This window comes from Gracilinanus agilis, chromosome 2, assembly GCF_016433145.1.
Source record: "Gracilinanus agilis isolate LMUSP501 chromosome 2, AgileGrace, whole genome shotgun sequence".
NCBI lineage: Eukaryota > Metazoa > Chordata > Mammalia > Didelphimorphia > Didelphidae > Gracilinanus > Gracilinanus agilis.
This window is the reverse complement of record NC_058131.1, coordinates 339,190,095-339,204,938: the sequence shown is the minus strand read 5'-3', so window position 1 is coordinate 339,204,938 and position 14,844 is coordinate 339,190,095. Positions and strand designations below refer to the sequence as shown.

The window sequence follows — 14,844 nt, the reverse complement described above, 5'->3', positions numbered from 1 at the left end:
CTCTCTCTCTCTCTCTCTCTCTCTCTCTCTCTCCCCCCCTCACTCTGTATGTATATATACATGCATGTGTATATACTATGTATACACTTACATCTAATATAGATAAAAGCATGTATATATAGTTTTATTTTTCTATCAAAAATAAAATCTTCTTTGTGATTTTTAAAAGTCTTTTACAACTGGTCCCCTTCTTACTATTCCCCCCAGATGCATATACACATTCAAACATCCTTGGTGATCCAGTGACACTGGTTTCCTTATGTTCTTCACACAACACTCCATCTCTTAAATTCATGCATTTTCACTGGCTGTCCCTCATGCCTAGAATTCTCTCTGTTCCCATCTCTATCTCCTGGCCTCTCTGGCTTCCTTTTAAGTCCAGTTAAAATCACACCTTCTACAGTAACTGAAACATCGTGGGACAGTCAAATGTAATCAACTTTGCTACTAATAGCAATGCATTGATCCAGGACAATCTGGAGGGACTTATGAGAAAGAATGCTGTCCACATCAAAAGGAAGAATAGTTGGAGAAAAAATGCAGAAGAAAACATATGATTTATCACTTCTTTGTATGGGTATAGGGTTTGGGGTTTTGAATTTAAAAGACTACTCTATTACAAAAATGAATAACATGGAAATGGATATGATATGTATAACCCAGTAGAATTGCTTGTCAGCTCTGGGAGGAGGGAGGGAAGGAGGGAGGGAGAGAACATGAATCATATAACCATGGAAAATAGTTTTTAAAATAAAATAAAATAAAAAACAATGTGAAAAAATTTAAATCCCACTTTCTATGAGTAGCCTTTCCTGATCTTCCTTAATTCTAGCCTCTCTTCTTAGTTGATTACCTCTAATTTATCACATATATCGGATATGTCTTACTATTTAAATATATAAGCATGTTGTCTCCCCATTAGACTGTGAGCTCTTTGAGGGCAAGACTGGCTTTTGCTTTGATCTTGTCACTCCATCTCTTCCCTCTGCCTAGCTCATGCTGGTTCGAACCTCCATAGGCTCAAGAGAAGCCCCAGGAGCAGGGTTCACCAGACATCATTCATGTTCCTAGAAGGTTTCAGGTTTGAGGACTGTGGGAAGGAGAAGGAGGAGCTGTAGGAGGCTTCTCACAAAAGCTACAATGCACCAAGAGGGAGGAGCTTCTGAAGGGTAAAATCCCTTGGGAAGAAATATCTAGCTATTCTAAGCATATAAATAGCAATGAAATCTGATTATCAAAGAATAATAATGCTAACCCTTTGCCTGAGCACTAAGTGGGGAGAAGAGGGTGCCACAAAGAGAAAATGCAAAATGCTATAATGGAAGAAAGCAGTCAACATGGGAGTCAAGAGACATGGGTTCAAAACCTGACTGACACCTATTGGCTATGTGTTCACAGGCAAATTATTTAAATCCTCTGAGACTCAATTTCATCATCTATAAAATAGGAATAATAAGTACATTACTTTATCTGGCAGGGCTGTTTGTGAGGAAAGTATGCTTTGTAAACTTTAACACATTATAGAAATAGGAATTATTATTTCATTTTTAAAAAAACCCTTACCTTCTGTTTTAAAATCAATACTAAGTATTGGTTCCAAGGCAGAAGAGTGATAAGGGCTAGACAATGGGGTTAAATGATTTGTCCAAAGTTATACTGTTAGTGTCTGAGGCTGGGATTGAACTCAGGACTTCCTGCTCCAGCCTCTGCAATCCATCCACTGTACCACCTAGCAAATTATCTGCCCAAATCTGATATCTGCTTCAGAATCTTACCAGCTGTGTGACCCTGGGCAAGTCACCTACCTTGTATCAGCCTCAGTTTCCTTATCTATGAAATGGGGAAAATTAAACAACCTACCCTATGGGGTTGTAAGATTCAAATGAAAGTATAAGTGGTTATAAGTTATATGTTCATAGTAGTAAAATATTAGAAACAAAGTAGATGTCTATCAGTTGGAGAATGGCTAAATAAATTGTGATACATGAGTATAATGTAATATTATTATGTTATAAGAAATTACATATAAAATATAATTAATACAGAAAAACTTATATAGTGAAAAAAGATAGACCAAAAACCAAAGATGAACAATAAAAATTAATGTTATCCTTCTTCCTACATTTTTGTAGAGGAGGGGATCCATGGGTTTTGAATACTGAATATATTGTCAATTTTTTTTTAATGTATTGATAGGTTTTGCTGACTTTTCTCCCCATTCTTCATCTTTTTCTTCTTTTTAAAAAATAACATTTGTTGGGGCAGCTGGGTAGCTCAGTGGAGTGAGAGCCAGGCCTAGAGACAGGAGGTCCTAGGTTCAAACCCGGCCTCAGCCACTTCCCAGCTGTGTGACCCTGGGCAAGTCACTTGACCCCCATTGCCTACCCTTACCAATCTTCCACCAAGGAACTAATACACAGAAGTTAAGGGTTTAAAAAAAAAATAACATTTGTTGGGGGCAGCTGGGTGCTCAGTGGATTGAGAGTCAGGCCTAGAGATGGGAGGTCCTAGGTTCAAATCTGACCTCAGCCACTTCCCAGCTGTGTGACCCTGGGCAAGTCACTTGACCCCCATTGCCTACCCTTACCACTCTTCTGCCTTGGAGCCAATACACATTATTGACTCCAAGACGGAAGGTGAGGGTTTAAAATAAATAAATAAATAACATTTGTTTTTACATTGGATAACTTTCTGGGAGTCAAGGTGGGAAAAATAGGAGAAATTTTAGGTGGTGTAAAAACAAAAATACTAATAAAAATTTATTTCTAATAATAAATGCTAGCAATTATTTTGGATAAAAAACTGTGTGATACAATAATATTTTTTAAGAATGATGAAAAATGACATTCCCTGTTTCAGGGAACTTACTGTCTCCTTGGTGGAAAAGGCACAATAGCTATGGTCCAAAACTGAATAGGATACATGCAAAAGGATAATGCCCAGACAGAGGAGTAAGAGAAATTTGAGGAGAGAAAGACTTCTGTTGAGAGGGCTAGAAAGAAAGGCTTCATGAATTTTATCTGATCAAGACCTTAAAGAAAGGAAAGGATCACAAAAATAGATGTATGAGGATAACATTCTAGGAGTGGGGAAGAGCCTGGTTAATGCACAAAAATGGCATGTATGGAAGGGTTCATGAAACCCCCTTGTGGATGACCTTGAATGCCAGACTATACTATGCACCTGTGAACAGCACTCTGACTCCTGGACTTCACTTGTCCAGAAAACCCATCTCTCCACTAGTGCCTCCACCAAAACAATGCTAGCTGCCTCTATCACACTGAAAGACTGGAGGGCAAAAAGGAAGAACAAGAAATAGAGATGTAAAATCATTGTCCCTCAGGATTCTTCTTCCACCTCAAAGAACAGGCTTTATTTACCTATCAGATGTGGCCCAAAGACATCAACAATACAAAGTAGCACCAGGAAGACTTATATGAACTGATGCAGAGTGAAGTAAGCAGAACTAGGAGGACAAATTATACAGACAAAATTGTAAAGGCAAACATCTTTGAAAGACTTAAGAACTCTGGGCATTGCAGTCACCAATACATGATTCCAGATGACTGATGGCAAAGCTTGCTCCTCACCTTCTGCCAGAGAGGTCTTAAGGTAAAACCCATAGACTCAAGATGTAAAATGAGACACCCATTCTTATTTTATTTTTTTTTAAACCCTTAACTTCTGTGTATTGGTTCCTTGGTGGAAGAGTGGTAAGGGTGGGCAATGGGGGTCAAGTGACTTGCCCACGGTCACACAGCTGGGAAGTGTCTGAGGCCAGATTTGAACCTAGGACCTCCCGTCCCTAGGCCTGACTCTCAATCCACTGAGCTACCTACCCAGCTGCCCCAAGACACCCATTTTTAGATATGCATCATACAACGACTTGTTTTGTTTAACTATATTTGTTTAAATGGTGATCTTTTTACTTTTTATGTTTTTGAGTGGCATAGGAAGGAAAGAAAAGAATTCTTGTCAATTAATAATTTTTATTGATTTAATGAAAAATTCTTATTAATTAAATAATTCATATAAATTATTTTTAAAGTATTCGTAGGACTGTTTTGGAGAGTGGAGAAAGAAGGGAAGGAAAGAATATGAATCACAAAATGTTAGAATATAATTATAAAAATTGTTTCTATATGTAATTGAAAAAAATAAAAGAAAGTTAGAAATAAGTAGCCTTAGGCAGATGAAGAAATTTTCCTTAGTATCAAAGCTGACAAACCAGGGCTACCAGGTTTTAGGACCCTAGATTTATAACTGGAAGTTGCCATGCCCCTCATTTAACAGATAAGGAAACTGAGATCTAGAGATTGTCCAAACTCCCTGTCACACAGGGAGTGCGATATTTGAACCAAGGTCCTGTGGTTCCAAATCCAGGGCTCTTTTTACCCTTTTATCAAACATTGGTCCCCTATACTCTGGTGCTACTAGAAGGAAAGAGAACATCCACAGGAAAGAGAGATACATAACTAGGCAAAGGAACAATGATGACACCGGCTTAGGAATTCAATTCATCAGCAATTCAATGAAAATCTTTAAGCATCTACTCTACATAACACAATTGGAATATGAGCAAACTGGACTCTCACATCATGAAAAAGCTGAAGATAGATGAGAGAGAGTGGGTACAAGATAGGGAAAGGGTCTGGGATTCATCTTTAGAAGGGAAGAAGGTAGTGTGGTATATGAGAATAACCATCAAATCAAAGTTGAAATATCTGGATTTAAAAAAAAAAAAAAAAAGTAGTATTACCTGTATTTGAGTCCTGTTTCTGCTTCCTGTTGGGACAGCTAGGTGGCACAGTGGATGGAACACCAGGCTTGGAGTCAGGAAAACTCACCTTTCTGAGTTCAAATCTGGGCTCAGATACTTCCTAGCTATGTGACCCTGGACAAGTCAATTAACTCTCCTTGCTTTGGTTTCCTCTTTTGTAAAATGAGCTGGAGAAGGCAATGGCAAGTCAATCCAGGATTTTTGACAAGAAAACCCTAAATGGGGCCATGAAGAGTCAGAAGGAATTGAAAAATGACTGAACAACCAATCTGTTGCCTGTGTATGGTCTAGAACCAATCTTTTCTCCTTTTTCGAACTCAGTTTCCTTCTCTGTAAAGTGAGGTGATTTGATTCAAAGTTCCCTTCCAACTCTAACTCTAGGATCCTGTGATCCAGTTGAGTGGTCCCACAAATTTAGCCCAGGGGTTAAACCTTCCACTCAGCAGTTAAGCAAAAAACAAGGGAACGAGGTCAGGAAAGCCGGATACAAGCTGTTCAAAGAACCTATGAAGTCAGGTCCTTGGGTCAATACTTGTTTAATCATCCTGAAAAAATACCAACCAAGTAATGCTGAGTTGCAAAAAAACAAGTCCTCCTGGCCTCCCTGCTGATATGTCCATACAGGCCTGAAGGTCCAAGCGGTCAGTCCAGACTTCCAAGCCAAGTGGCCTTCAAACCCCACAAGGTTTAAGTGAGCCCAGGAACAATATCCACAAAGGGTTAGGGCCAGGGGAAAGCTGATCAATATGATGAGAAAGCTTCAAAGGCAAAAATAGCCTGTCTTTTGAAAGCGGGTGGTCTAAGAAGCCAGCAGGACAGAGTGTAAAGGATTAAGGGAGCTATGAATAAAAAAAGGACAGAACGTACCCAGACATAGAACAACAACAGCTAGATAAATGCTGTGATTCCCCAAGAGGGTGATGCCAAACAGAGTTGCAACTAGGAAATAAAGGCCGACAGGTGCTTTGTGGGTTGTAGAAAACACCTGTCCAGGAGCAATTTATTCAGTTCATGAGACATTTTATCCAAGGGTCGGTGAGACTCTGAGGTAAACCTGGGCTCAAAGTTCCAAACCAAATAAAAATGTCTCACCTGGTGCCCACAGATCTCTGACCCCTTTATAAGAGAATTGCTCTCCTCTAACAAAGGGCTGGGAACAAAGATGCTGTCTGGCCCCGAGGTCAAGTTCAGAGGAAAAGGTCTCATTTGGATGAAGAAAATAGCTACAGAAACTCTATTTTTTTTGGTACTAAAATTTGAAAATAAGGTGAGTGCCTTTTATTGGGGAATAAATGAACAAATTATGGCATATGAATGTAAATATTATTATGTAAGAAATTACTAAAGGTACAAATTCAGGGAAACCTGGGAGAGCTTATATAAATTGATGCAGATGTCTGAGTGGAACCAATAGAACAATTTGGACAATAGCTACAAAAAATGTTAAGAAAAACTTGGAAAGACTTGAAGAACTAATCAACACAATGAATCACAATTCCAGAAGACTACCGAAGCTGCCTTCCTGACTCATGACAACAGAAATGATAGACTAGAGGTGAGGAATGAGACAGACATATTCAGACATATAGATTTCTTTTTAAAAATATTTAAGAAATAACATATATTTTATAAAATATTTAATATTTGATAAATGTTTTTATTTTTTCAAAGGAAAGGTTTTTATCTAAGATGGTGACAGGGAGGAAGGGGCAAAAGTAATTGTCCTGCCAAAAAAAAAAAAAAGAAGAAGAAGAAAAAGGAAAAAAGCATCAATGAGATGCATTTTTTTATACATAAAGGAAAAAGTAGGAAGAAGTTCAGGAGGAGACACACAAGTGTGGCAGTACTGGTATCATTAGGCTAAATGTAATAGATACTTGTAAAAAGCCAAACAAAACAGAGAATGCCTGGTTTCATACACCATCTGCTCTTTTCTGTTTTTTTTTTTTGTATATGGTAACATTCAAGGCCATAGAGGTGCATGATAAAAAAGCAATAATAATGGAGAATTGACAAAGGGTCTCTAGGTCTCTGGTCAAATTACAGATTGAAAACCAACTTATTAGTACTGATTTTGGGGGGGGGCAAGGGCAGGATGGTAGAGAAGGTGGATGATGAAAATGGCACTGTCTGGAGTCAGGAAAACCTGGGTTCAAATCTGGGCTCAGACACTTCCTAGCTGTGTGTCTCTGGGCAATCACTGAACCTGTGTGCTTTGGTTTCCTCATCTGTAAAATGAGAATCATAAAAAAGCAACAGTCTCCTAGGTTCAAATTAGATATTTGTTTTTTTTTTTAAAGATACTTAGCATAGCGCCTGGCACAAAGTAGATGCTGTTTTTGTTGATATTTGGTCATTTTCAGTTGTTTCTGACTCTTTGTAACTCTGTTTGTGGTTTGTTTGGCAAAGATATTGGAATAGTCTGCCATTTCCTTCTCCAGTTCATTTTATTTTATATTATTTTTTATTTTTGTAAAGATGTTTTATTTTGCCAATTACATGTAATTATTTTCCACCTCAGTTTTCTTAAATTATATGATCCAAATTGTCTCCCTCCCTTCCTTTCTTTCCTTCCCCTTCCCAGATCTGGTAAGGAATTTGATCTGCATTTTTCACGTATTATCACACAAAACATATTTCCATATTGTTCATTTTCGTAAGAGGATATTCATATAAAACCCAACCCTCCACAAAAAACATCCAAACCAGCTCATTTTCCAGCTGAGGAAATTGAAGTAAACAGGGTTAAGTGACTTGCTTTGGATCACACAGTGAAGCCAGATTTGAACTCAGGAAGATGAGTCTTTCTGACACTAGGCCCAGCACTCTATCCACTGTGCCACCCAGAGTAGATACTATATAAATGCTTATTTCCTCCCCTTCTAAAAACGTTAATATTGGAATATGCTTGACTTCAATTTAAATTCTCATTGATTTGGGTGTTTTGGTTTTATGAGTATTCACTCACAAAAACAAACAATATGGAAATGTTTTATGTGATACATGTATAATCCACATTGAATTGCTTGCCAGCTCTGGGAGGGGAGAAAGAAGGAGGGCATGAGACAATTTGGTTCATATACCTTCAGAAGACTTATGTGGAAATTTATTACACGTAATTGGTAAAAAAAATGAATGTAAAGAATAAAACAAAATGAATTCCCATTGAGGCATCAACATTTAAATTAAGTAGAGTCTTTGCCCTCAAGGGCCTTGTAGTTGAGAAGTCAAAATGTAAAAAAATTCCATTTAATACTGATATTTTCAAAGATAGAAAATGAGTATCACTACACATACACACACACACAGGGATAGGACTGTAGCTTGAGGTAGAGTAGATGATATTTAATTGACAAGAGGGAGAAGGAAGAGCTGCTCATCTCCTTGCCAGTTTTTTCTTGCCAAGGAGAATGCTCTTTGGACTAAAAATCCAGAACAAAATGGCTAATAAGAAGTTGATATCCAAGATAAGTAAGGCAATAGGAAAAGAGGAACTTAACTGTCCTTGCTGAACTCAAGTCACTTGGTCTAGACGAACCATTAGATGTGACTGAGAAAAGATGTTTTTAAAGACTGTGGAGAAGAGAGGAGAGGACCTATAGTCCTGAAGAAGGCAAATTTTCTGATTTTCAAAAAAGGAAAGTAAACTCTAGGCCAGGGAGCTTAACTTTGATCCCAGGAGAATGGAAGCACTGATTGACCACAAAGAAGTAATTTCATCAAGGATAATCTTATTTCCTTTTTTTGACAGGAATCGAAGGATATCCCAATCCAACAAGTATTTATTAACAATATAACATGCACTAATGAAATAATAAGGAAGAAATGAAAAATAATCATTGTCCTCAAGAAGCCTACATTCTCTTCTCAGGAGAGGCTGAAGGCAATAGAATTTCCCCAGATTTTTTGATAGTGCTTATGCTATTTTCATGGAAAAGGTAGAGAGATGTGGGCTACATAACATAACAATTAGCTGGATTCAGAAGTGAATGAATTGTCAACTTGTAAGGACATCACCAATGAAATTTCCAGGACCTGTTCTTCTCTTCCCCCTACCCCAATACACTCAGGATACAAAGATGAAATTGGTTTCACTCATCATAAAAGGATTCCTGATAAATGGGAGTGAATGGGAGCAGGGATTAGAAACAGAGGAAGTCCTAGGGTTATAATCATATAGTTTAACATTTTTATCAGTTTCTTGGATGGAAGGATGGATGACTTGTAAGTCATGTAAGATCTTTAAATGACTACAAACCAGTAGAGATAACTAACATACTAGGTGATAGGATATGAAAATATCTTGAAAATCTAGACTATCAGGCTCAATTGAATACAATGAAGCAACTAACAAAGATAAAGATTTACACTTAGGGTTAAAAATATCAGTTTCAGCACTATAACGTAGGGTAGAGGCAAAAACTTGAGCCCCATCACCACCACTCCCAAGTGTCATCCCCTTCTCAGATCAAAATACAACTGGGAAATGTTTAACAAAATAAATAAAAATACAGTAAAACATAGACAATTTTAATTTGCGGCTTTCTAGGTCAATACATGGCTAGCATTTAAGTTTTACATCATTCATGTAAGAGAAGCATGGCCAAACAGCCAAAACCTCAAACTCAACATGAGCCAACAGGGTGATATGGCAGCCAAGAAAGCATCATTCTTATGCCACATTAAGAGACTCATAGTGGGGGAAAGCTAGGTGGCTCAGTAGATTGAGAGCCAGGCTTAGAGAGAGGAGGTCCTGGGTTCAAATGTAACCTCAGACACTTCCTAGTTATGTGACCCTGGGCAAGTCACTTAATCCCCATTTCCTAGCCCTTTATTGCTCTTTTACTTTAGAACCAATACACAATATTGATTCTAAGATGGAAGGTAAGAGTTTTTAAAAAGACAGAGACAGAGACAGAGACAGAGACAGAGAGAGACTTATGGTGCCCAGAACTAGAAAAGGGAGTCTTATGGTACTCTGCCCCAGCCAAACTCCATTTGAAGCACTGTCCTCAATAACTGAGGTCATTAATAAATGAGGGGGATAGCAACAGAGATGGTGAAGAGCCTTGAGTCCATGCCATATGAAGTTAGGTTGAACGAATTCAGAATGTGTAATATTTTGGAGATACTTGTGGGGTGACATGTCCTAGCACTTAAAGCACACCAATATGGAACATTCAACTTCTATTGGCCCCAGACTATAGAACTAGAATCAATGGTTGGGGGAGAGAGAGAGACAAGTTTTGATGATGAAGCAAATTTAGTGTTTAAGTGGCGAAAAACTTCCTAATAATTAGGAATTATGTCTCACAGAATAATAAGTCTCTTCCCAGAAGTCATCAAAAAGGAGATGGATGGCCACTTGCCAGATATGACATAGGGAGACTTGCTCAATATGGGGTAGACTTGAATTTTTTTCTAATTTCAAGAGTCTATAATTCTATCCATGTCAGGAAGAAATGGGTTGAAGCAAGTTTGAAATCTCCTTGAAAGCAGGGACCTTTGATGTCATTTAGTTCAATTACTGATTTTACAAATGAGGAAATAGAGGCCAGGGAGTGGGGAATGATAGCTAGTTAATAAATACCAGAACTGGGATTTGAACTCTGACTGCTCAGAGGTATTGTGGTATAGTGGAAAGAGTGCTGGATTTGGAGTCAGAGGAACTAGATTCAAGTCCCAGGTCTTCTACTTATTAAGGGACAGATCACTTTTTGCTCTCACCTCAGTTTCCTCATTTGTAAGATGAGAGGTATGGACTAGATGACTAGATGGTCCTTTCCAGGTCTAAGTCTATGGTCCTATGATTAGATATCCCAGGGTTTTTGGTTTGTTTTTTTACTACACCAAGTAACTTGTCTTATTCATCTTTGAAATCTCCATAGAATTCAGTTCAGGGTCTTGAAAAGGTATGAACTATGTCCAAAAAGTCACTAAACTGAGTAAATTCTTTGACCCAGCAATATTACTATTAGACATCAAAGAAAGAGGAAACAGACCCATGTGTACAAAAATATTTATAGTACTTCATGACTGTCTTATTGTATGTGTGATAAGTATCTTCTGTCTCTGCATAAACAATATGGAAATATGTATTGCATGAAAGCACTGTATCAGACTATTTACTGCCTGGTGGGGAAGAAGGAAGGGAGGAAGAAAATATGAATTCTAAGATGTCAGAAAACAATTGTCAAAAATTGTTTCTCTATATATAACTAAAAATAAATAAATAAAAAGAGAAACAAATAAATAAATAAGTAGATGGCTGGACAAACAAACAAACAAACAAATAAAGGAATGAATGAATAAATAAACAAACAAGCAAATAAATAAATAAATGAACAAATAAATGAATGAATGAATGAATGAATAAATGGATGAGATTAGAACTATCTGTAACAGCTTTTTTCGTGTTAGGACAAAGAACTGGAAACTATATCATTCCTATCAACTGGGGGCACTGGCTCAACAAAATGTGATAAGAAAATTTTGTTGTTGAGTCCTGTCTGACTTTTTGTGATCCCATTTGGGATTTTCTTGGCAGAGATATTGGAGCAGTTTGTCATTTCCTTCTCTAGCTCATTTTACAGATGAAGGCAAACAGGTTTAAGTGACTTGCCTAGGGTAACATGGCTGGTAAGTATGTAAAGCCAAATTTGAATTCAGGAAGATGAGTCTTCCTGACTCCAGGTTCAGCACTTTATCCACTGCACCACCTAGCTACCCCCATATAAGAATACTCTTGTGTAATACCATTATATTAGGATATTATTGTGCATTAAGAAATGATGAAAGGGACAGTTTCAGAGAAACCTGGAAAGATTTATACAAATTGATGCAGAATGAAGTGTGCAGAACTAGGAGGAAATTTTATACAACAATATTGTGTAGGAAAAAAAAATCTGAAAGACCTAAACCATGATTCCCAGGGATTAATGATAAAGAACGCTAGCCACTGAGTGATAGAAAAGTATGGGAAAGGGCCTCAAGATGCAGGATGAGAGAGATATAAATTTTTGGGTATGGCCGATGTAGGATTTTTTTTTTTTTGCTCAACTATATATCTTTGTTATAAAAGTTTTTTTTTTCTTTTTTTTCTCAGTGGGAGTTTGGGGACAGATAAATGCTTGTTGATTGAAAAAAGAATTTTAAAACATAATAGGCACTCAGTTTTGAATGGAGGGAAGAGTAGATGGGTAAGAATAAATGAGTAAAAGAGAAGAGGACAAGGTCAGAAACAGTTTGATTAAGATAGTTTGCAAAATGGATGCAGAAAATGTGGCAAGGTTTGTGAATGGAAGGAACAAGCCTGTATTATCAGACAGCAAGATCAGATGGAGGTTAGGGGCTGTTGAACTGGGAGGTATAATGAAAAGCTTTGGATTCTGAGTCAAGGATCATAGATTCAGAGCTGGAATGGACCTCAAATGTCACATTTAATCCAACCATCTCATTTTACAGATAAAGGAAACTGAGCATTTTGGCTGCAATGGGGGTGGGCTGGAAGAGATGGCAGGAAGGATTTACTGACATATTACCCTCAGTCTATTAACTATACCATACTATAGCCATACAGGCAGCCTCCAGCAAGTTTTCCTGCAGAATAGAAATTATGCTTTATGGAATTGGTGGAAAATATGATATGAAGATGAGTTTCCAAAAAGGCACCCCTATCCCCATCACTGCCATGCTACAGGGGAGCAATAACATATTAAAATGAGATCCTCACCAAAAGTGGCAGTCTCTAGCTCTCCTTTGAGCACTCCAGGACAGCCAGCAGGGTAGGTTAAGGGTATTTAACCAAAGTCTTCCCCCCACAGAAGACTTGGGCAGGGAAGGAGTGCCAGATATTAGGCATGGTCACAGAGAAGGATTCACAAGGGCACCTGGTGCAGCCCTACTCCAGTGCAGCTGGCTGGATGCACAGTTAAGAAGGGGAGAGAACAGGGGTGTCATTATTTCAGATGTAATCACATGGTGCTGCTCCCATTAAGCCTTCTCTTTATGTTTTTAAAACCTTTTTATAAAACATTCATCTCTCTTTGCCGGAGGTCACAAACATTTGGGGCATTCAGAGAGGGGGAGAGGGGGAAGGGCAGATTTTAAGAATTCTATTGACTGCTATCTGTTAACATACATTAAAATATATTCTGATGTGTGAAGAGAAAAGCAGTTATGACCACCCCAAGCCAGGGGAATGAAAGCCCAAATGGACTACAAGAAGACCTAGCTGTTATCCTCTGGCCACCTAGAAAGGCTCTTTCATCAGAAAAGCAACTTGGCAATTAGAACTTGAATGATGGGAAAACAATAAAGCAGAGGCCAGGAGAGGGCTGCATAAAGAAAGTGGGGTGTCCCCAGTCCCAGGTTCTGATATGGGGACTAGGGCTGACCTTGGCTTTATGGGTGACCTTGGGAAAATCCCTTTAACCCGACTTCTGGGATGAAGAGATGCAAATATTTCTTTAGTTCCAAGGCTTCATGAAAGCTCCCTTTCGAGTCCCTACTGTGAGTATTCATCCATGTTCTTACTCCTAGGAAGATGGTCTATCTGAATTCCTCAGAGGGGAGACTGAGGCACCTGCAGGCTCGGACCTGCTGGGCTGGGCTGGGGAAAGGATCCATTACCTCTTCTCCTACCCTTCCCACCATGCTACTCCGTGAGATTCAGTGAAGGCTCTCAGTTACCAAGTAACAGTTCAGGTCCAAAGCGGGTTACAAAGCTGGGTTTTTTTTTAAGGACCCCTGATAATCCACTGAAGATTCAACTTCTGAGAGCGCCTGGGCTCACCTAGGAAAAGCCTTCGGGCCGGTTTGGACATTAGCCCGTGTGAGTGCAACTAGAAGAGTTATTTCACTGACCACACACGCCGGGTGGGCGAGTGGGCAGGTGGGGTGATGCTCGGGCAAAGGAGCTGTCTTCCCCGGCCCGGAGAGGGCGTACTCGATATAGCTCCCTCCCGATCCCTAATCCGCTACCAGCCCCAGAAAACCTGGCCCCAGGGCCAGCAGCTCCCCACCGAGTGGAGAAGCCCATGGACCCGAAAGGTCGCTACGGAAGCGAACCGGAGACAAGACCCGAGGCCCGGCATGGCTGTCTCAGCCTCCTCCTCGGGCCCCCCAGATCCACCACGATCCGGGGTTTTGGTTCTCAGCAGGCTGGCAGCACACACCTGACTCGGCTCCCCCGAGTGCAAGGAGGGAGGTGTAGAAGGTGGAGCCCTGAATTCCCAGACCCCAGGCTACACTGTACCCCCAGCTCCTAGCCCCTGCCACCAGGGGTTCTCGACACCCAAAAACCAGACACACCAGACTCTGGGTCCCAAGAAACCCAGGAGCCCTCCAGAAACCGGAGGAGCACCAAGCCACGGACCCTGGCCGCGTCCCTGATCCTCCGCTATTTTGGCCCCGGGTATCCCCAACCCCAGCCCTGAGGTCCAGCCTCCAATCCTTGTCACTCCTATTCCTGCCCCCAATCTCTCGGTCCTCCGTACCCCCCCTGGTTCTGGGCCAGCCCCGCAAAACCATCCTCGGGTGCCCAGAGAGCTTGAGCCAGGCCAAAGAGAGGGAGAGAAGGGCCCCTCCCGTAACTCACCCACATTCAGGAGCCCAGATCGGGGCGGCAGCTGCTGCAGCCGGTCCAGGCTCAGTCCGGCCCCCGGCGCGGCCCCTTGGCCCTCCGTGCCTGTGGGTCCCTCTTCCCACCGCTGCGGTGGCGGTGGCTGCTACTGCTGCCGCCCTCAGAAGCCGGCTTGGGAGACTGAGCCTCTGCTCCCGCCTCCTCGGCTCCTCCCCCAAGGCGGGTCCTCGGGAGGAGGTCGGAGGAGTGGGGCCGCAGTGTCTCCGGGGAAGGGTTGGGACCCGGCCTGGAGGAGTGGGCTAAAATGAGAAGGGGTCTACGGAAAGGGAGCGAAGACAAGGAAGCGCTAGCATAGACAGAAGGGCCTAGGGCGGAAGGGGATGTGGGGCTCAGGATGGGGTGGGGGGCCGCAGAAAATAGGGGCTAGGACAGCAGAGAGCTGTCACAGGAGGGAAGCAGAGCTCTGGGGGCCGGGAAGGTT

General features: G+C 40.6%; 1 protein-coding gene across 1 annotated transcript in view; it reads right to left on the bottom strand.

Annotated features, from left to right (window-relative positions):
- Nucleotides 1–14,488, bottom strand: part of PPP1R16B (protein phosphatase 1 regulatory subunit 16B) — a 154,110-nt gene extending 139,622 nt beyond the window's left edge. The window contains exon 1 of the mRNA XM_044664319.1: nt 14,379–14,488. The gene's annotated coding sequence lies outside the window, so the exon portion shown is untranslated. The remainder of the gene's footprint in view (nt 1–14,378) is intronic.
- Nucleotides 14,489–14,844: the final 356 nt, after the last annotated feature.